The following is a 22863-nucleotide window of genomic DNA, read 5'->3' as shown; positions in this document are numbered from 1 at the left end:
TGGGGCATACTCGGAATTCCAGGGGCATCTTGTTGAACTTGAACAGAGGGAGAAGAACAAATATTACAGAGTAACCCTTCTTCTTTCTTGTCTTTCACTTCAGTTGTAATTTATCTGCAAGTGTATATTAATTATAGCAAAACCAGAGGAGCAGTTAACCTAGTGAAGGACAAGACTAATTTCAGCATGACCTGAACTGATTTAGAGTAATGATGACTCTAGAGAAATAAGGCAGATATTAGAGTTTACAAATGTAACCTTTTACAGTGAAGAAATGATACAAATAAAAAATATATGTGGAGAAATGAAGAAAGAGTTTCCCAGAAAATCTAGAAGTTACTAGAGACTTAAGGAGATATTTTTACAGTAATGTAACCATATTTTGCAGCTTACAAGTCTGTATTATTTGTAGTCATTGAGCCTAGATACAGCTAGATGTGCAGCCGTAGCAGCGTAGGCTGCAAAGTGTGGTTGGTATAGTCAAATACTTCGTCAGCTAGATTCATCTGTGCATCTAACATGTCTGCAGTTACTTGACATAATATGCAGGCATAGTTCTGGAAACAGCTACAGCAATATCCTCTGATCTGAGATGTGTCTAGTTAATGGACAAGCTGCTTATTCAGAGCACTGGTTCAAAGCAGGGCCAAGTCTGGATTGACCGAAAGCCCCTTCCATCTGGCATTTTATGATCAGTGACCTCTGATACCAGTTACAGACTTGAAGTTCAATTTTTGATGACTGCATATATGTTTTAAATGGTTCTATTTCTGTGGTCTCACTGGGGACTCTGACTTGGGGCAAGGACGGTCTGTGCATGGAGTTCATTTTGCCTGCAGTCCTTCAAGGGTAAAGTATGTGTCTGAGGAAACTTTAAAACTTCTGTTCTTTTTATGTTACTTTATGCTTCAGGGAGCAGTAAGACTAGTAAACTTAAGGAAGAAACTGGCATTTTAAAACTGCAGAGATAAAAGTTTCTCTGCTGTGAACTTCACAGGAGATCTTGGGTGAATATTCCAAGTCTTAGAGTCTCTGTTGTAAGCTCTCTCAAACATAGTATGACAGTGTATATCTGTTTTGTACTGGGAGGTTCTTTGAGCTATGTAAATAAACCTGTTGTGGTTTAGTTCTGAAGAAATTCAGTTTGGAAGGATATCTGTATGGTCTGTTCTCACCTTACTTATTGCTTACTCCTCGATGTGATCATCTCTTATTTCCCAATTCTCTCTGGTGTTTGTGCTTGTACTGTCAAAATACATTTATGCTGGTCTCAGATTCTAATTGCTGGAAATAAATGGTACTATCCTACGACTGGGAGGGAGAGGATGACTAGGTTGTTTCTGGCACTAATATTATCACAGTTCAGTTGAATCCTTTGTCAAGCCATGAGATAAGAGGTGAGTTTAAATTGGTAGTGTGCTGGGGCTTTTGTCAAATACCTTGTAGCTTGAAAGCTTTGTGTCTAAAGACTGTCCCAGGAGACTAGATGTTCCAACACTTCCCTTTCTGTCTAGTTGGTTGAAATTGCATAGCCTACTGCCTAACTGGATTGGTAACGACAGGGTTTGGGGGAAAATGCACGCTTCCAACTAGCTATAATAGAGACTTTGTTCACTGAATGTATAAAACAGCTTTGGCAGAAAGGGAAATCAATGATCTTGTCCTCAGCAGGAGCAACCTGTTGTTCACCCCTACGTGGGGAAGTCATTGATTTCCTGTTCTGTGAGGCAATTGCTGTTCCATTTCCTCTGCCAAAAGCCTGAGCCCCCATATGGTGCTGGGGGCATGATGATGGATTTCTTTATTGCTAAACTCAAGCTGTGAATGATTACTGGGAGGAAATCCATGGTAAATCCAAAATTTTTCCAGTAGTGTTTATATTTGGGAACTTCTACTGTGGCTCTTGTTGAAGCTTGGAAGGTTCTGGAAAAACCTGTGTTCAGTGGTTAAATCTAACAAATCTGTGATTAAATCTTTTACCACTAACTTAAAAAGCAATAAAATCTTAAAGCTCTGAGCCAAGGAAAGTAATTTACTGTAAGGATAAGAGAGTAAAGCTCTCCTAGGATTATTATTTGGGAATGTAACTTGGAAGAAAAGCTTTTCTGTGCAGCATTCTCATGTGAGTTATTTTATGAGGCCAACACGGGAGTTGTCAGTCTATGACAAAAACTAACAGGAATTCAATATACTGTAGTGCAGGAGGCCAAGGGGGTGTGGGCATGCAGACAGTTGTTGAGTACTATTGTCTGATGCCTCTGGCTAATCAAAAGAAAGCAGTAGGAGTTGGTGTCTTAGCTGGGCAGCTGTATTAGGTGAAAGCAGTCCCATGTTGACACTAGGCACTGAGTTTAAATGCTGATTCTCCATCAGACTGTTCAGTTACAATGTTTTGATTTACATAGCTAAAAATGCTACTAAATGTTTTGCTGAATTAAAAAGAATTTAAGTGGTATGGCCTGTAATATCTGATAACAACGTAAAGAGCTTGCCTTGATGATGTAGTAGTGCTTGGAGAATCAGTACTTGAGAAAAGATACGATTGCCTAACTTGTTGGGGAGAAAGATTTTCCATGCTGTCCAGTTGTTTTTCCACCCTGGAGGGAGAATTTAGTAAATCTTGGTGCACTTGATGCTTTGTTGGTGTTTCTGAGAACTCTGAGGAGCTTGATCAGATATATTGCAGTAGCTCTTCCCATTTTTTTTTTTGATGGTAGAGTAGCAGAAGAAAGAAAAACTAAAATTGGCCTTGTCTCACTGGGTCAGCAGCAGTTCAGTGACTGTAGCTTGACMTTTTCCCATGTTAGGTAGGTGTTACTGTGGGTTTTATGCATTTAATCTGGTTTTGTTAAAATATACTTATCACAAATAGTAGGATTATTTGTGTTTCCTTATTATTCAGGTCAAGATCTGTATTTTGACCTCAGTGTTTCAGAAAACTTTAGGATTTAATTTCAATAGCACAGATAGGGGCMCAAGATATAACTTTATTTAATCTGATCCTATAGCAGATTGGGGCCTTACTTCAGTATATCCTCTCAGTTCAAATACTAATGATTCCTTAAAGCAGGATAGGCTTCATCTTGTGTCTACAACAGTTTTAATTTTTTAGTTTTTATTTTAAAAATATTGGTTTTTTTTATTACTACGGTAATGTGATGTTGTTTGTGTTTTAGAGGAATAGATAGAATCAATTCCTATAAAGGTACTGGTAACTGTGGAAGTGATGGTGGATTCTCAAAGAGACTTTTGAACTCAGGCTGTGATATCCTGTTCCAAAGCCCTTTAGGTAGTTTGAAAAGTCTTTTTCTCTTAATCTGCAATATTATTAAAATTAAAATCTACTCAGGGAGAGGTCTTGAAGTTTTTTCCTTGCCACCTTTGCAGTGTAAGGAAAGCAAAAATAAAGTGAGTATGTGTAATGGCTGCCTGTAGGAATTCAGATCATGAAGATGTTCTYTTAATGTCTCTTTCTTTAAATGCCATGTGTAACAATATTACTCATTTTCAGATTAAAAAGCTATTTGAGTGGATGAAAAGACATTTTCAGTGTTGACATTTAATATTCTCAGGTACTTTTGCAGACAGGAAGCTGAACTGTCTTTCTTTACTGTAGCTGCATCACATTCAATTTGGTTCTCTTAGCAGTTGTCACTTTTAGTTTGTGTGTTAAAGTAAGGTTTAATGAAGGAGGAATGTGGACACACAATGCAAGCATCAAGGATACAAGCTGCCCTTGCAGTTAGAGCCAGGTCTGCCCGCTCTGTCRTGAGCTCTGTTCTCTGGTTTCTGTATACTGATGTACTTCTAGAATTCCCCCCCCCACCCCATCCTCCCATTCTCTTCTGGAAGAACAAATGTCTGCACTGTAATAGGACTAACTTATTTGAACAGGTGGTTTGTTTAGTGTAAATAGATGCAGTCATGCAAATTGCCTTTCAATAAAATCCATGTATTTAACTTGAGGTAGATTAGTGGTTAGTGGCAGAGATACCAGAATAAAAGTCACCATGTGAATTTTTCCTTTTTTCAGTTTTAGTTGTTAAACTAATTTTATTTGAAATATAAAATACAGTGACTGTTACTTAAGGATATTCTTTTTTAGAAGTGTGTTCCTGTATGTGTGTGTGAACATGAGATGTAGGGTGGAGTTGGTAGAAATCCCTCAATTACTTTGTTTTAAGCCACTGAAATAACTACACGAAAAATAGTGATTGCAGGGAGAGGACTCATCACAGTGCTAGAGTATGAAGCTTCTCCAATGAGTATAAACATGTTTGCTTTTTACTGGAGCCCTACTGTAAGGRTATCTTACAAATCAAATTCCATTTCCTGTTGACTTCTCTCTGTGAAGTACCTTGTATCTTAGTTTTCAATTTGGAATTAATACTGTTGCTTTAAGAAAGTATTCTGTCAAGAAGAAGAAAGCAACTGTTTGCATCTACACCTAAACTGAGTGTGTCTTTTTTGTTTTGTTTGTTTTTTTTTCTAAACAAGTGAAAAATATTTGGTAATATCTATGTTCTAAAGTAAATTCGTGGCCAAATTTACCCTTTTTTAGGATGGACTAGAGATCTCAAATCTATCTCTCTAGACCTGGATTACCTTTGATATGGAAAAGTCTACATAAAGCAAGGTAGGTATTAATCATGAAAAGACATTCTCTATTTAGCCTTTGTGTAGTATGTCGCACAACAGTCCAGACAGGATGAATGTTAAACAAAATAAAAATCTGTGTGCAGCAAGTGACTTGCTTTRTGTGTGCTGTGGAATCAGCATTCATAATCACTACCATTCTTAATACAGAACAGACATTTGATTTTCAGAGTCACTAGTTGCACTTGTTCTTTCGATTTGCTCTTCAATTTTAGTCACAATCCAATTGAGATGCATRCAGTTTAAAATTATTCCTAGATTGAAAAATATGGACAATAAATGCTATTGTATCTTGTGWATAATTTCTCTTAAGTATGGTAACTTTTAACTTCTCTGCTATGCTGGAGGCAGCACAGCTCCTTGCCAGCCACAGGCTTGGGTTGGTGTTGATTKATGGAGAACTGTTCTGAGTTCTCTGTGAGATGTAGTTGTGCTAACTAATTGGAAACAAATATTAAAGAAAATGGCTTCTGCAGATCACTCAGGTATTTTAAGAGGAAAGCAATGGCTGGGGAAGTTTATGCTTCTGTTTCTGAAGTGGTATTTTAATACTGTGCTATCATGGGCTGTTCCTGGTGGGACCTGAAACCTAGTGTGCTTATACTATACGAACTGTTTGTCTGCAAGAGTCTTACAATCTGAATGCTAGAGAATCATACACTTCAGAAAATACTTACACAGCCTAGTTTTAGACAGTGTTTAGAGTCCTGAATGAGAGACAGGGATGGATTAACATATTACATAGCTGTGAAAGGTGCTTCCCAAGAGCAATTCAGAGCATCTCTCCAACTTGCAAGGCAACTGACTTTACCCTCCATCCTGCCTCTGCTATATTTGATCAACAACTTCTTTCTTTTCCTCTGGAAGATGCATCATTTCTGGCTTTGGCTTTTTGAAACTGACTTGTAGGAGGGATGAAGATAAGAGGTTTCTCCTAAGCATGAGGGCCCTCAATATTGGGGAAGAAGCCCAATGATGTTTCTTGGAAAAAAAAATGAAAAGCAAAACAAAACAAAAATTGATGACTAGAAATTGTCCRTCTCAGCTGGTCATGATAGGTTAGGAGGGTCTCGAAAGATGCATCTGATTCCCACTGAGAAAAGTGGACTTCCTTTGCAAAGTGGATTGTACTGTATATTTAACAACAGAAGAAGAAAAATCTGGTTCAAAATCCATAAAAGACATACTAGGATTCTAGCCTGTTTGCTGACAGTTGAAATTGTCCTGGTGTGAGAGGAGAGCAACGATAGGTCCTTGAGCCCTTGTGACTGTGGGTAGGCTGGTTTGATGTCACATTTTGACATTGACTAACAATTTTAATTGTTAACCAAATAAGAAAGCCTTCTGTAAAGGAGTGAACAGAAGCTCGTTCCTAATTGAAAACAGTGTGTGCGTTCATTTTTCTAGTTTTGGTTCCTATTAAACTGAGACCAACAACTGTGTTGCTCCATCTTTAAAAACCCTCTCACAATAGGAGTTTCCAGGGTTGCTAATTGGCATCCCCTGTGAACTGGAGATATACTTTGAAAATTAAGAATAGAAAATTTCATCTTCTTTGACCTTTAAATTCTCTTCTGCATAGCATGAAAGCCAAACTGTTGTTAATTGAATAAGACTGAAARCTTGCACATCTGCTTCAGTGTGCCTTAAATATCACAGAAGTTAATGTTACTGTCCTATAAGGATATCCAGCTACTCACTGGAGGGTTCCTGTATAGCCAGTAGTCATTTTTTTTTAAGGACGAGTCATTTCTGACTCCTCAAAGATTGAATATCATATTCCATAAGTGTGACAGATGGTACCTCAGCAGAAAGGAGGCTGTCTGATAATTCAGAGTTTATAGTATTATTGGAGTAAGTGTCCTTTTGCTTCATATCTGAACTTTATTTTTTAGACACACAATATAGCTGAATATGAGCTTCTCATAAAATGAAGTTCTGATTTGTGTATCATTGACTAGTGGGAGGATCAGTAAACCAAAACGAAACCATCCCAAACTSTAGGATTTTTTGTTTGTTTGTTTTTTGGATGGGGAGGGGCTAGGAGGGTTGTTTGTTTTTGTTTTTAAACCCCAAGACTTTTAAAAGCACTGAGAATTTCTCTGATTGCACTGTATAGCTAAGCTGTGCTGGAAAAAAGAGCAAGTTTATTGATAATTATTGAAAAGACGAGTAACACAGTCTTAGGAGCAGAGACATTCTGTCAGTAGCTCGAATCTCTTTTGTTATGCTCTAAAGTAGTAGTCTTCCTAAACTTTGTTGGTTCCTCTTCCTCATCCCATTAGGATAATTTCCTGTCTTTGACTGAAGAAGKTAAAGTTAATAGTTTGAGAACTTTACAGTGTATATTTTCAGGCTGATGTGTTCACTGAAATAATTTGCTGCTTAATCTTTGCAGCTGTGATTGTTGGTAACTTTTTTTGACTGGAATAAGTGTGTTTTCCCCCCCCCCCCCCATCTGAAGTGATATGATATAGTAAGGCAGTCCAAAGTCGTAATCGATCTTGGAGTCATTGGGTTATTTCTATTCCTTCTAAAATTTAGTTAGTACAAGAGGTTTAAGAAGTTTGGTCATTTTACAGAATTTTAAGAAACAAAGGAAAAGTAYGTTCCTTTAGATTTTCTGTAGCACATGTTTGTCTTAAAATGAATTATACAGCTCTTAAACTGCATGCAGTACTGATTTTTCTTTTTTTTYCTTACAACTTAAATTATTGATTGGTAATCTAAGTTACTTTATAGTATTATCCTATGGCTTCTTGGGTCTAGCATTTTTGCATAAACACTTGAAATCTTTTCAGTCTCTCCTTGACAAGGTTGAATTACTAAAACTTAAGGCTGAGAACTTTTTGATCAAACTCAAGTTTGAACAGCCACCTGAGACTTARTACAAATGTGTTCTTGATTATTTCCTTTTCTCTACTTACTGTTTGTTTCAACACCTTTTTGCAAAGCTCTRTGTAGAAGAAAATTCTTCCATGAATGATAGCTTGGTGAATGATTAAGAGGACAAACTACATAAATATTCTATGACTAGCTTGATTTTTTTTTTTTCCTGTGAAACCAAATCCCTTTGTTTTTCTCTCTCTTTTTCCACTTATAGAAATGGAGATCTCTAAAGCACCAGCAAATGTAATTGATACTGGCTAAATGGTTAAAAAATTATTGATGGTGGAGGCAATGGCAGTGACAAACTGTCCAACTTCCTGCCTTATTTTGATATTTAAGCTTTTATGAAATCTGTTTCTYTTCTCGAAATGCAGTCAACTAAGAAGCACCTTAAGGTCTTTTCAGTATTTTCCAGCTTCTGAAGCCATGCACTTCATTGTCTCTTATGGTCATTGGAAAAAAGCACAAACAAAATCTCTGAGGATATTCTCTTGAACTGGCTTTCATGGTTCTTTTTCTGTAATAAGTGAGTCTAGGGCTACGACACTCACCTCTTGGGTACTTGTCAAGTTAAGATGAATCCAGGTCTCTAGCTTCACTTCTGTGAATTTCAGTAGAAGCAGGATTGATCAGAGGATGTTTAGGGACTACAGTATTAAGCACTTAAGTCAGCAATGTTCCATACTGATGCTTGGCTGTGTTCTCCCCCTCACTCCCCACACCTTTAAGCTTGAAACTCCTTTGTTCAATCTTGTAGGAAGTATTGACTTAATCTSTTCTGAATCTAAGTCCCCAATATTGTGTGCCAATTCATGAGGGCAGAATGCCCAGGCTCAATCAGATTTAAGAACTAATACAATTACCAGTAGGTTAGAATATTTCCATTGTACTGAAGGCAGACAGTAGAGCCCTGAAAAGGGCTTAGGTTTATTTATAAATTGAGCTGGCTCCTTGGAGAGGTGTTTTGGCTGAATGAGACTGGGCTTCTGAGGAAGGACTTAGACTGCCTCAATAGATTTGAGCTCCTGAAGTCACAGAAGAAGAAAGAAGTATTCAGAGACTTGGGGTATGCAAGACAGGACTTTACAGATAGGTGAAAGTGAGCCCAGATGAGTGTGAAATTATCAGAGATAGATAAATTTAACTTTAGAACACATGACAGAAGACTGTAGTAAGCTTCTAGTTGAACCAGGAAAGCAATATAGGATTGTGGAGTCAGAGCTGAAAGTTACTGAAAATAACATCCATGTTAAGTAGTTAATAGTTAAGGCTGATCTCCCCTTCTGAATTAGTTCTGATGGATTTGACTTTCTATTAAGTGTTGGATCTTAAAAAACTTCTTTTATGTGAAATTCCTCTGAGCTTTAATAGGTTAAAACTGTAAGAGACATCTACTCATCAAGCAAATGGAGAACAAAATCTCAGTTTGAACTGTTTTTAATTATCTTTTTGGTTTGGTTTAAGCAATGATTTTCTGAARGCTGCCAGACAGTAGGGGAAAGATTGGGAGCATCTTGTATAATAGCCAGTGTAGAATGCCTTTGATTAAAAACGAGGGAAAACATTTATCGCCTGAAGTACACTGCTGGCTTTTTAAGTAGAAGAATGTGGTTGAAAATATCTTCACCTACTTTCCCTTGCAGCCAGGTTATGTGCATGTTTTGCATTAATTTGAATTGCAAACTGTAGCTGCTGCTGTACAGAATGCATCAAAAAGTTAAACCTTTGACACTTTATTCTAGTTGCCCCTGAAATATCCTGCTGTCTCATGTTGCCTTTCTTGGTTTCTTATCTGCCTCCTAATCGTCTATCTGTTCCTCATGGCTTTCTAGAGGACTTCTCCACTTTCTCTAATTACTCATTTCCACATTTCTTATATATTTCAATACTATCTTTTTTTGTGTGTRTGTGTATTATAGTTGCAGTTCATGTTGATTTAAATCTAGCAGATTCTCACAAATGTCACTTTTTATGGAGTTCTGTGTGTGAATATTTTCCTGATCACAGCATCTGGATTTTGTAGTGCAGCTCTTCTGTTCTGTTTGTTGATCTTATGTTTTTGTAATGAGCCTGAAGATTTGCTTAACCTTCTTCTGCTGTCTCTTTGTATGTGAAATTCTTGTTTGTGTCTTATGCCCAGACAAAATCTGAGTTAAAGGTAATACAGGATACAGAATGTTTAAGTTGAATGTTTATGTACTCCTTGGAGAGACTCCTTGAGAAGGAGGCAGAGAGTAATGTGTGTGTGTGTGTGTTGTGGAAAATAGCCCTGGCATGCTAGAAATCGGTAATGACAAACCCTGTGGAAGAATAGTTTATGCATGAGAATAAGCACATGTATGCTGATCTCTTTATTTTTATTCCCTAAGATTTTTTTTTAAGACATAATTGGGATTAAAAATACAGAAGCTCTTGAAAAGGTCCATAGATGACATGACTAATGACATGGCTGATTCTGATAAAAGTACTGTATCTGACACCCTATTGTAGAGTTTTTTCATTAGTGTGAGCTGGTGAGTTTTCTGTGAGCTTCTTACTGTAGCTACATTAGCATGAACAAAGTTGGTGCCCCTATGGGAGTATGATCGTCGTAGTAAAGTTTCCCTGCMAGCTGTTAGGTTTGGGGTGAATGCTCTTGGAATAAACAAAGGCGCTCTCTGTTTCCTGGTACCTGAGTAGTTCTTGTTGCCATCTGAAAAGCTAATATACTTTTATTCTTTTTTTTTCTTGCTACTTAAAAACATCTTCTGTGCTCTGGTGCATTCAATATTCAATTCCTGGAAAAAAAACATATATAGGGTTTAGGGGGAAAATATGGTTATTTAGACATTTCAGTTTCTAAACCAGAACACGTCTGTTCTGGGGCAGATTGAAGAACACTGCAAATACTCTGGAGAATCTGTTTAAATAGAGTTTGATGTGATGAATTGGGAACACGGACTGCAATCAGTGTGAAATCTAGTAAGATAAATATCAAGCAGGTAATGCTGGAAAGAATAATCAAATGGTTCATCAGAAATGGAGAAACAGAAACCAGAAGACAGTACAGTAAGCATGATATATAAAGCTTTTTAACAAAAGAAGTATTGAACACTTCATCACTATGAAATGGTGGAAAAACACATATAGGAGAATGGGATGTAAGGAAGAAGCTCCTAGTGGTTGTGTAGTTGATTAGGATCTTTGAAAGCAGTTGGTAACATTGTTTTTTTGCATCAGGCATGGACAAATTGAAATTTGTGCATCTTACTTAAAAATATCCAAAGACAATGAGAATAACCTTAGAACTGACTGTTCTCAGTATAGTGAGCAAGGGTGACGGAGAGAGACATAGCATCTAAATGCATGAAAGAGGAAGACTAAGGCTATTCCAACTGTCAGAGAACCAGGAACATTGATATTGAATTTTACCTTTTTTTCGCTTTAATTTGGCAGCAAATAAACTTTCATTCAATACCTTAGTTAGGGACATGCCAAACAACTTGTCTGGTAAAGTCACCTTGGGGCTCCATTTTTATAATGCAAGAATTAAAAGGAAAGAGTCATATAGAAATATTTCAGTAGTTAGATCTTTAACGTTTCCAGCTGAAATATTTGTCAAAATGAATACATTGTCCCAAGAACTTTAATTTTGGTAGAAAACTCTTCAGTTGAATTTTTTGAATCTGACAAGTTCATTAAGTTTTGAGCAAGAAATACTGTGCTGAAGCTGAACATTAAYTAAAAAAATACTAAATATTAAACTTAAGAGCAAAGGAGCAAGTAGCTAAAGATGTATTGAAGTAATTGTAGGAGAATAATATCTCATACATATTCAGGCAGGAAGAATACCTGCTCAAAAAATGCTTTCAGCCATAATTATATTGTTGCTTTATTTAGCGCTTGTTTAAGCAGAGATGTTTAACTGTAGGRTCCTGGTGTCTAGAGCATTGCATTTTATACTTCAGTGGTTGTTTCTGGAGGGAGGAGAGGAAAGAGGTGAAGAGAGGGAAATAAGGAAACTTTCTTTTCTGAGAAAAGTCTTCAATGACACTTTAAGAAGACTAGCCTTCAAATGCAGTATCTCTGTCAAAATGAAGCCTTCCATCTGCTGTTGGGGGAAGACTGTCCTAGAAAAGAGAACTAAGCTCTGGTTTCTCCTGTGCTAAATCCAAGTGAATGCTAGTCATCTTTCCCAGCGTACACTAGGAACTGCTGTCAAAAATGTCACAGAGGGAAGAGCAGCGGAACAACTGAATGTGGTGCTGTACTGTGCAGGAAGTAGTACAGTATGACTTTGTGCTGTTATCAAAGTTAGCGTTTCTGTTCTTGCTCTTGGTTTTGTGGGTTTTCAAATTTATTTTTGGCAGCCTGTCATCATTTAACAAGAGGCAGCCTCACAGCTTCAAAGTATCTCCCCCAAAAGAACATAGTTAGAATGTGTTTGGTTTTGTGTCCCAAATCAATAAGTAGTCTGTCTGAGAGATTATCATCATAATTCCTTAAATATAGGAATGGTTCCTGTTTTGCAACAAGGCTTACTGAAAACCTGTACCAACTTTGCTAAAATTTTATCTGTATTATTTGAGATTACTCCCTGAAAATGTATCCTTGAATTTGGTACAAAAAGCTCCTTCAAGCAGATTAGAAAGTACCAAGTCATTTTCAGCTTGTAAAACTGAAAACTGGAGCTCTGAAACAGTTTCCTGAGGTGCAGTAAGTTTGTCTGCTGCATTAGAAAGAAAGACACTACTTCTACCCTCAGTTCTAAGGAAGGTTAGGCAGAAAGCACCACGTAACAGTTGAATGGGAGGCTTACAAGAAATAAGGCTGAGGCATTTTGTCTTTAGCAATGTGCATGTTTCCCCTTTTAATTACTACTTAATTAAGCTGGTGTCAATCACTTTGAAACAGAGACTTAGAGAAGGATAAGTTGATTATTTAACAGTGGACATAGAGATCAGTGTGAGATTGGATAATCTGACCCCTGTGAAGGAGGATATGGATGGAAGTGGAGTATTTTTGGATGGAGTATAAACTGGTTATAGATGATGCTAGTGGAGTGGAATGGTGGGGCTTAGAAAGCAGTGCAGAGCTACTGAAGAGGCACCAGAAGATCACTTCCTGGAGTCTCCTTGTAGGAGCCTGTTACATGTGGGTCAGGAAGAATGCCTGACTTACAGCCCCATGAAACTCTTATGGGAACCCTGGGAGCAGAGGGGATATTGATAGGCACTGCTGAGGGAAAAGCAGATGTCTCATGGCAAGTAATGCACCTCAGAGAAGAAAGAGCGAATACTAGACACATTTCCAAATGGAGGAAGTAATTCCAGAGTAAGAAATTTAGAGAGTCTTTTGCCATCCACACAAATTGTGTTGTATCTGAGTATATTATACAAGTTTAGTAGGTACCCTCTGCTTCAGATTTCTCTAAAAGTTGACCTCCACTCTGTGGAACATGTGCACAAGTAACCAGGGCAATTCTGAGCACATGATTAATCTTTGTCCTTGCAGGTTCTGAGGGTGTATCTTGCCTAGTRAAGGTCTGGGTGAGTTTGACTGAAAGGTATGATGCATGCTCAGAATCTGGCTATCATGTTCTTCCAAGTTGTGAAATTGTTAATAGTTTGGTGAGGTTGAAGTTGTAAATCTTAYTCCAGCAAACCTAAATAAACTTTGACTGTAGGCATATTTCAAGAATTAATTTGGCAAAGCCTTAGTTGAAACTAATGACTTTTTAAATAAAAATTTTATCAGACAAAGGACTTAATCTAATTAAAACTAACTTTGTTTTGTTTTGTGACTGAAGCCATAGCTGGGATTTTTTTTTCCATTTAGTTAGATGTGGTTTGTGTGGGTATTTTTTTTTAATCATTCTTTATGCTTCTTATTCCTTAAATTTCTTTTCTCAGAAAAGTTTAACTGTTATGAATAATAGTATTCTGAGTCAACTAGCTAATGCTAACAGGTTTAAAGTCTTGTGACAAGGCTATGATAGAATAACAAACTAAATTAACTTATCTAGTGGTGGTGCTCTCATTCATAAAATATTCAACCCTCTGAAGATTCTCTTCAAACTTTTTACTTCATTCACCTGCCTCTGAATTACTTAACACTGCAAAACAGCTGGGCTTACTCTACTTTTCCTAGTTGAATCTTATAGTAAGTGAACAGGGGGGAGGGATGAAAGAAGGATTGGGTTGGGAGTTTTTTGTTGCCCTTCCCCCAGTAAATGTAATATAATTTCCTGAACAGGAATATAAGCAATGCATTTTTGGAAGGAGATTTTTTAATGACTCTACATAATTCAGGTTTGATTCCACTTGCATAAATCTGTTCAGTAGTTTGCCCACCTGGGAATGACAGGTTAGAGTTTTGTGTGCATGTGTGTGTATACACCTGCACTTCTAACTATCACAGTGCTTCCTTCAAGGAGATACAAGAAAAGCAGAACAATTTAAATACTTACTTCCTCCCCACCCCGCCCTGGTCATTGCTATTTGTGAGCATGAACTTGGTGTTCTGCTATTCCAGTTAGTTTATTTTATTGAGAGGGTTTCCTCTCTCTGCTTTTTAGTATAGCTTGGACTTTCCTTGGTTTTGTGAGGTCTGATTCTTTTAGGAACTAGTACTGAGTATAACTCTTCTGGACCAGCCCTTATTAATTTCCTTATAGAGGAACCAGCTATCATAGTTTTCATATATGCAGTAGCATATACAGCTGTCTTTGRAGAGGAAAAAGTGTCATTAGAAGGTTCAGGGTAATTTTTCCCTGACCTTGCTTCATTTTTTGTGTGTGTGTGTGCGTGCATACATATATAAATGTACACACACATGTATCTATATACAAACAATCTGCCACTTTCTTCAAATTATTTGTTAAAATCTCTTCAGGCTATGGGAAAAAAAGTCACCAATGGAGTCATTATCTTAATGATGCTGCTGGTCTTTTAATCTGTTGAAATATATTGCTTCTGTATAAAAATATGGAAGTAGATATCCTTGGGAAATGCTGGCTATTGCTTGTATTTCAGAACGACAGAGRATCCTTAATCCAGTGGATGTTTCAGGGTTAGCAGTGATGGAGCCATCCAAGTAAACAGTAAACTGAATATTTTTGGTTTAACATGAATCATTCCAGGTACCCTGTTGCAAAAGGTAATAATTTGATAACAAATTGTAATCTTTTCTCTTGTGGCTGGGTACCTCTGGGGTAAGCATTCTTCATTACTTACGTGAATTCAGGACTTATAACTCAATTTTGAATGTACCTTTCAAGTATAATACATTGGTAGAATTTTATTGACTGCCTTATACTTTCTGAGATCACAAGAAGTTCAGGAGGACTTGTGAACTAACCATGTCTTCAGCAGGAGAGAACTAGGAGCACTTGGTGAAGAGTGTATCTCCACATGTCCTTTTGAAAATTGGAAAATGTGTAAACAAGTCTTTCAATGAAATGACCCAGCAAGCACGTTTTAAAAAAAAAAAAAATCTTACAGTCTGGCATACAGTCTTTAAGGAGACAAAAGGGAATGATACCCATCTATTTTAGCYGTGTCCTAAGATGATGATGTCTCTAATTTTTCTAATGTATCTGAATAGAATCATCATAGAATCATAGAATTGGTAAGGTTGGAAGGGTCCTCTGGAGATCATCTAGTCCAACCCTCGAGCCAAATTCTTGAAGCACAAAAACACTTCTGAGATAGCTGGGTAACTTTTTCTTAGATTTCTATGAAATTAATTTCGGTTTATGTTCACAGATCCTGTGCTGTTCATTGTCCTGCTAAAAGAACTCAAATTCTTCTCATATTGTTTTATGTTCYTAGGTTTCTCTAAGGCTAATTTAAATGTTTTTGCAACTTTGTTAGATCTGCATAGTAGAGAGAACCTTACAGATAATAGTATTTGATACACTAAACCTTTGAGCCAGAGGTTAAAACTTAAGCATACATACTTTGTAAACTCTCCAGAGAATCTGTGTGCAGTAGCATTTGTCAGGACTGTAAGGTGAGTCTTTGACTGAAAATAAGCTGTTGGTGCATAATATACATACATACACTGAAAACTTCTTAAAAGYATCTTATGGTCAGAAATTTCTTCAACATTGCATTAAAACTAATGAAATCCATAGAGAATTTTTGTTTACATAGCAGGTAAGGCATTAAACAGATGGAACTAGGGAGATTGTTTATTTGGGATGCACATATATCTCTTTTCATTCACAGTAACTTACTGATGTGCAGCATTTCTTCTGAGCAGCTGCTTTCCTTTAATTCTCTCTGTTTTACATGCCTGAAAATCTTGGTAACAATCCCCAGCTTTCAGTGAGAATACCAGTGTTCCCAGCACATTGAATAACTTGGGATGAGTACARTTTTATGACTGATTTCTTTGATTTGCAGAAAGCCTGAAGAGGAGACCAGGAATTCTAYGCTTGCATATTCTTTTAAATGTACTGATGTGTTCAGTTTCAGTCTAGTCTCCCAAGAAAAAATTATATGGATTATTTTCTCTCAATCTCTTCCTAATACATTTAGAACCTATTAGTTTGCTTAAGTCAAMTTTAAAGATCAGTTGTGGTTTTGAAACAGTTTCCATGACTTCATGGACTTTTATGACTGGATAAAAGAGCCTCAGATTGACACCCGCAATACTGCGGGCAGAGGGAATTCTTTTTTGTTTGTTATATTTGGCAGAAGCCAGCTGGCTGTATAGCACAGAAGTCCTGACTAGCCAGTCAGTAAACAAATAGTTCCTAGCTAAGCACAGYTCTGCTCCCTCATGCCCTGTGGAAATCTCATGGCAAACTGGAAGAAAGCTACAGGTAAGGTGACATGGAAAGAATACGTACTGTACCCATCAGGAGGGAACCTGCCATCAGGAATTGTCTCACTAAACAGATGTGCTCAGGCTTTTTTCATCTGTCTTTCTCCTGAGTCTGTTTTACCAAATAGTTTTGTTGCTTGCCTAGGGAGCTGAACATACTGTTTTTCTCTTTTTGAAGAAAACACTTGTTTTTAGTTTGGTTTCTTTTCCTGGCAAATGCAGCATGTGATTCCCTTCCTCCTTCACTGTTAATTGTTAAAAACATATTCCTCCTGTGCTCTCAGCATGTGTGTACACACACGTGTGTGCGCACACAGACACACAAAAGTGGTTAAAATGCATTCAGGGGATGATTGTCTCTGGCATTTCTCTCTGAAGTTTAATTACTAAAGAAGATAGAATACTTTTCTACTAGTAAATACTGGTTTAAAAATGAATAAAATTGCATAAATATTCCTTAAGTCTGATAAGCTACAGCTGGTTTGTCTCTTCAATATGTGAACATTTATTTTATCCAGCTTGCAAATGTTCTGGGCRCATTCCTAAACAGTTATTCTATGCCCTTTTTCTTCAGTTCTCCTCTTCCCTAAAAGAGAAATTACAGTCTGGAATGGGAAATGCTCCTCTTCAACTGCAATATAAATCTTCAGATATATTTGCCAGCTTGAACAAAAAGAAGAAAGGGGCTGCTCTCTGCTGATGCAATAAACCAGTTTTCTATAACTCAATTTTACTATGACTCAGTGTTGTCTTTTTTATGATGGGAATTCTGTAGGAAGTAATACAGAATATACCCTCCCTATTTAGTGTTGTCTTTACAGCTGCTTTGTTTCAGAGTTTTTATAAATTAGTTGTTCCTGTTTCCTTGGCAACTCAGTTGTCTGCATTGGTTGCCAAGGAACAGTTTCTGCGGCACAAAGGACAGGGACACTGCTATGGAGTGATTTCATCCTCGGTGCTAATAGACAGTGGAAAGCTTGATAATCTTTAAAGTATGGCCTCCATACTGACTGTTAGCAGGGACATTTTCTCAGTTATCACAAACCACCTTTTATACCCAGTTACAGCTACAGGATTTTCGTAGAAAGGTGTAATAGTTGCGTATACGTAATGCGCTAAGAAATGCGTGTTTCTGGGACAATTTAACCCACTTTGATTTTGTGAATAAATTGTCATTCTTTGGTTCAAAAGTGAATTGTTTTTACAATCTAAGGTGGGAAAGCCCTGATTCAGTGATTTGTAGAAAGCAAGAAATATCATTCTACATATCATAGCAGAGGCAATATTAAATGTAAGCATTTATTAGAAACAAATTTGGACAAATGGATCTTTAGGGTCTTTAGAACTCTGAAGTATTTTCTTATTTGACCTCTAGAATAATTGCAATCTGGATTCCCATCTGATCTTTCTTTCAGGAAGCACAAACTGACAGCTGTCATAAATTCGTCAGTTTTCTAAAATGAGTGCAGATAGAAGGAACATATTGTGAGTCATAATTATGATTTAGAGCAAAGGTTTTTTTTTTGAGGCTGCCTTGCAGCCGTCAGTCTTATGGCTTTGAAATTCTGAATTCGTGGTCTTAAAGTGGTTAAGGAATTCATTTGTAATTTATTAATTATTTTGTGTATTATTTTGTATCTTCAAAGAAGAATATTAATTTGCTTTTTTTTCAGTAAGTGGGTAATCAGGTCTTCAAATAGTACAAGAATTTTTTTATTAATAATAAACAATGTATTTAGCATGTAGGCATGCTAATAGGTCTACTTCTGTRTGGATGAAAGGATGAGGGAATTTGACTCTTTCTTACTTTCTTAGAAGCTGATATAAAAGCAGAAATAGYTTGGTTCCGCCTTGTCCCTTTGTAGTGTGTGTAGTTCAGTTCTAGTCCACTCCTCTTATTTAGTCTTTAGTGAAGTGCCATTGTTATATAGTATTATACAAGTGCTATTCATTAGTGTTTTTGGAGTCAATTAGTGTTTGGAATATCCACAGGGACGATGAAGTGAGTATTGTGTAAAACATATAGTAGTTTTCTRCATGCAGAAACACAGGTACTCCTGTGAAACAGAGAAGTTACCACACAGTACTCTACTCATAAGTGTATAAGAAAAGATACCAAGAATAGTTCCCTCCTCCTTTGCTTAAAATAACAGGAGGAATTTACAATCATAATGCAGCTTTCAGATTACAAGGGGTGAGTGATTAGAAATTTGTTACTGTCCCTCATTCTCTGACTTCGGAGAAAAGCTTCGTTGCCTGCAGCTATACTACTCTCATAGACACTGAATAGAGTATAGCCTATTAAAATAAGTTTGGCCAGAAAGTACTGCTACTACTTTCTCGGTTTGGGACTTGTTAAACCCTGTATCACCCAGTACTAGGTCTGCTCATGTAAAGTGCCATGTTTGCAGACTAACTTGCAGGAGTTCTTTTTGACTTAGCTTAGCTTAAAAATGCTTTGGACTTTGAAAACTGGAGTTGGGTCTCAAGCTAGTCAGTGCCTCAGCACAGTCTTTCCAGCTTGATGGGTTACTGAATGAAGTATGGTTTTACTTCCGGCTGTTGTTATCATCTTTACTAAATTTATTGTTGTTTCCCCCTCCAATATAAATGAAGTACACAAACATTTGTCATGTTGTTGTAATAAAATAATATGTTATTTCTTAGCATATTTATAAGGAAATCTACAGCGAAATCAACACGGGTAAACCTGTTGGAATTCAGACTAAGCAGTAGCTTGACTTCAGAACACTGTTTGGTAAGCTAGATACCAGAATTCAAATGTTGTATTGCAGTTGTTGCAAAAGGTAGTTAGTTTGCTTAAAAGTAATACATGGGGTGTGGATATTTCATGGCATAAATACAGAAAGCCCCAAACCTCTCTTTGCCCCTAATTGGCTGTAGTCTGAAAGCCTCACACAGAGAAGGCAGAATGCCCTGGGAAATAAAGGAGCAAGTTATCTATCTTTTAATGAATGACATAAATAGCAGCCTATCCTTTGTATTTGATCTCTCTTTCAGATACTATATTCCATGATTCAAGCCCCACACTGTTCTTTAAAAACCATTTGGGGATTATTAAATGGGGAACATTGAATTCTCTTTCTGTATAATGCACTTACAATAACTTCAGTTGCCCAAATAGCTTTACAAGTCACTTGAGGCATGATTTACTTAAAAAAAATTATATGAATCAATTAGATACTAAAACACACTTAAAGTGAAAGTTATAGCACAGACTGGTGAAATTCAGGCAACCTGATTAAGTATTTGACCTAATGTTGTCCTTTTGAACCAGATACAGGGCAGTACATAGACGTGGTATAGATACTCTGTGAAATGTAACAGTGTTCTAATCTCTGATAATAGATAGGTTGATTTTAGAGCCTATGGTTGCTGTTTGAATATTTATTGAATAAAACTTTATAATAAATATTATTTAGAAGGAAGAAAACATTAAAATAGTAGTGGGCACTACTCCCAGTGGGATTACTTAACTTCTATTTAAATGAGATTAATCATCTAAATTCTATGAAACCTACGGAAATCGGAGATTTTTCTCCTCCTGTTATGTAACAGACTTTAAAATCCAGATTTGATACTGAATATCCTACAAATATTTTATGTAAAATGTGTGTCCTATATTTCATCTTTTGTCTACTCTGCCAAAAACAAATGAATTGCCAAATATGTACATGAACATGAACTTTTAAAAGGGCCTTTTAAAAGGCTCTTTTGCTATCTCTGTAATAGCTAGAACGGATGTGTTCTGGAAGAAGGCTTGAACGAGGAGCCGTTTTATTGCACAGTTTAGTGCAGTTTTGATAAGGTGGTTCTATAACTTGGTTACATTGCCTGATACCCTAGTGCCATTAGGGTTTGATTCCCAGCCAGTCTATGGCTCTGAAGTTGTCAGCACAAAAACTGTCTTAGCCCTGTAATATATATTCTTCCTAGCTTTTGGTACTATCAAAATTCTGCCTTGATGGGTCATTAGGTGGAGGAGTCCTTGTTTGTGTTTAGTAGTGAGTTTGTAGTAGTTCACACTCATTAAAAAGGAGCTGAATGGTGGTATCTGCCTCCTAACATAGAGGAGGCAGATCCAATCTGATCTAAAAATTACTCCCTCTATATAATGGCTGCAAATTATATGAGAAGAAGAAGACAGACTAAATTTAAGTACGACTTTCACAAAGCATCTTCTAATTCACAAGGCTAAAGCTTAAAACATGTTGGAACTGGACTGTGAGAGAAAATTCTGTAAGCATACCGATACCTYCTTAAGAGAGGAGTTCGCCTGACCAAGTATTTAACTTCCTAGAAATCTCTTTGAATAAATTTCCTTGTAAGAGGAATTTAGATAATATAACAGAATTGAGACCTTTTCTGGAACATCACCAAAAATCTACAGGTGATTATACTTTCCATTTAGTAAGCTGTTATTCATTGCTGCATAAATAGAGATCTAAATAACATACCATTAGGTGAAAGTTACTCTCATGCTATATTGTTGTTGATTTAATAAAAACATACCAACTATGTGATATGGCCCTGCGTTAGGAGAAGTTGTGAATGGAATAGCGGGTTCACATGTAAGTACACAAAATTGCATCGCAAAGAAGAGGTCCTGTTTTGTTCAGCTCCTGCTACAGTCTGACAAAGGGTACCTTTACTCAAGGTTCTTTAATAATGGTTTTCAGGGCTCTTTCAGCTTTTGGGGAGACTTTTGTCCTTAGCTTTTTTTTTTTTTTTTTCTCTGCCTGTCACATCAAAATTTAGGTAAGCTTTTGCAGCACAATGCATGGCTTTTGCATTTCTGTATGAGCGGCTGGAAGGCTCATGAGCCCATCTTTCTTCTCCCACAGCTTCCATGAGAATCTGTTCTGTTTGCCACCTAGTCATTCAGTACTCAACAAAGGTTTGTTGGATTTTTTAGCTAGTCTATGTGAAAGACAATTGTAAAGTCCCTTAAGCCCAGTTTGACCAGTGAATGCATATAGGTAAGTGCTGGCTTTGCCACTGCTTATGTCACATGATAATGTTTATATTCCTTTACCTGTTACTAATTTACCCGTCATCTTAAATGACTTCTAAAAATTTGGTAGTATTAGGCTGGCCTTTAATTTTGAGTAACAGAGATAATTCAAAATAAATCAAGATGCCCTTTGTAAGATAAGGATCAAGAGGAGACTTTTTTTTCCGTATTAACCTTCTGCAGTTTTTGCCTTTCGGACTTTTCTTTGCTGTATATGTTGTGAGACCTTAATGACTTTGGCCCATTATTCATATAAGCTACATCTAATATTGGAGACACTTGAAATATGCACACCAAGAGAGTATACTTTCCATGATTCAAAGTTCGTATGGAAGATTTAAATCTAGTTCAATTAAACTCCTTGGTTTTATTCTGCATGTGTATGGGGGAGAGCTCCAGTGTAGGGTATCATAGTGATATTGCTTTGTTTAGTAACACAACTGGAACTTCATATGATCCAGAAACCTATCTCTTGTCTGACAGAAGAACAGATGATACCAATTTTCTTACCCTCTTTGGAAGAAAGCAAAAGAGGTGGCAAAAGTAATCACTTCAGAAATGCCTGCTTCCTGTTGAATGAACACCAACTTGAGTATATATTTTCACTGCAGTGCCAAAAGATAGAGCCTGTCCATTTATTTGAAACTAAAATCAAGGAATGTTTTGAGCCAGCTGAACATTCATTGGCAAGATACCTGTCACTGCCTCTAGTGTTCTTAAGATTAGTTGTCCTTAGAAGGCTTCCATGCATAGGTTTAGTGAGTTGAGCTATTTGACTTACATGTATGCCTTTTAGGCTTTGTTTGGATTTTTTTTTTTTGATTAGTTTCTTATTTGACTGATATTAGTAAGGGGACCATTTTAAGCTGGTGCATTTTGTATTGAAATTACCCARAATTTCTGCGTTAAGTCCATCAGTTGTTTTAGGTAGAGGAGATCTCTAATCCAGCCTTGATTTGCTTGGGTTTCCACAGCAAACTATAATGCTTCTCTTGATTGCTGTATAATATTCTGAGAATTCTTCTCCTGTGAGTCATTACTTGGCAGGTACATGGTGAACTGCAGGATCTAGCAAAAACTGACAGCTCTTGAGCATCCTGCTGATCTTGGCCACATTGCAGAACAGTGGTGGTCTGTTGGACTTACGACTTTGGAGTCTTGTATGATGTCTTAGACAATCTTTTAATCTTGGTTTTGGACTAATTGTCAGCAAAAATATTTTGATTGAATAAAGTATCTATGCAATGTATTAACATAACACGTCTATTGTTATAACAGTCTGAGGATATAATTCCAGAACCAGAAGCTATTTATTAGTATGGCTGTTTTCTCAGGGCTCAAACTAGTAACTATTATCAGTCTCTTTTTAACCCCAAAGACTTGACAATGAAAGACAAAACAGTCATGACCAGGCTACAAGTCAATATTACTTAAAAAAAAACAACAAAAAAAAACAAACCAAAAAAAACCAC

The 22863-nt window shown here is 36.8% G+C and overlaps 1 protein-coding gene across 3 annotated transcripts in view; it reads left to right on the top strand.

The window, feature by feature from the left end:
- DCLK1 (doublecortin like kinase 1) overlaps window positions 1-22863 on the top strand; it is a 249508-nt gene that overhangs the window by 13541 nt on the left and 213104 nt on the right. The window lies entirely within an intron of this gene.

This window comes from Rhea americana, unplaced genomic scaffold (assembly GCF_003343005.1).
Source record: "Rhea americana isolate MKP2758 unplaced genomic scaffold, rheAme1 scaffold_65, whole genome shotgun sequence".
Lineage (NCBI taxonomy): Eukaryota > Metazoa > Chordata > Aves > Rheiformes > Rheidae > Rhea > Rhea americana.
The sequence above is the reverse complement of the archived record's forward strand: the minus strand, read 5'-3'. Positions and strand labels throughout refer to the sequence as shown.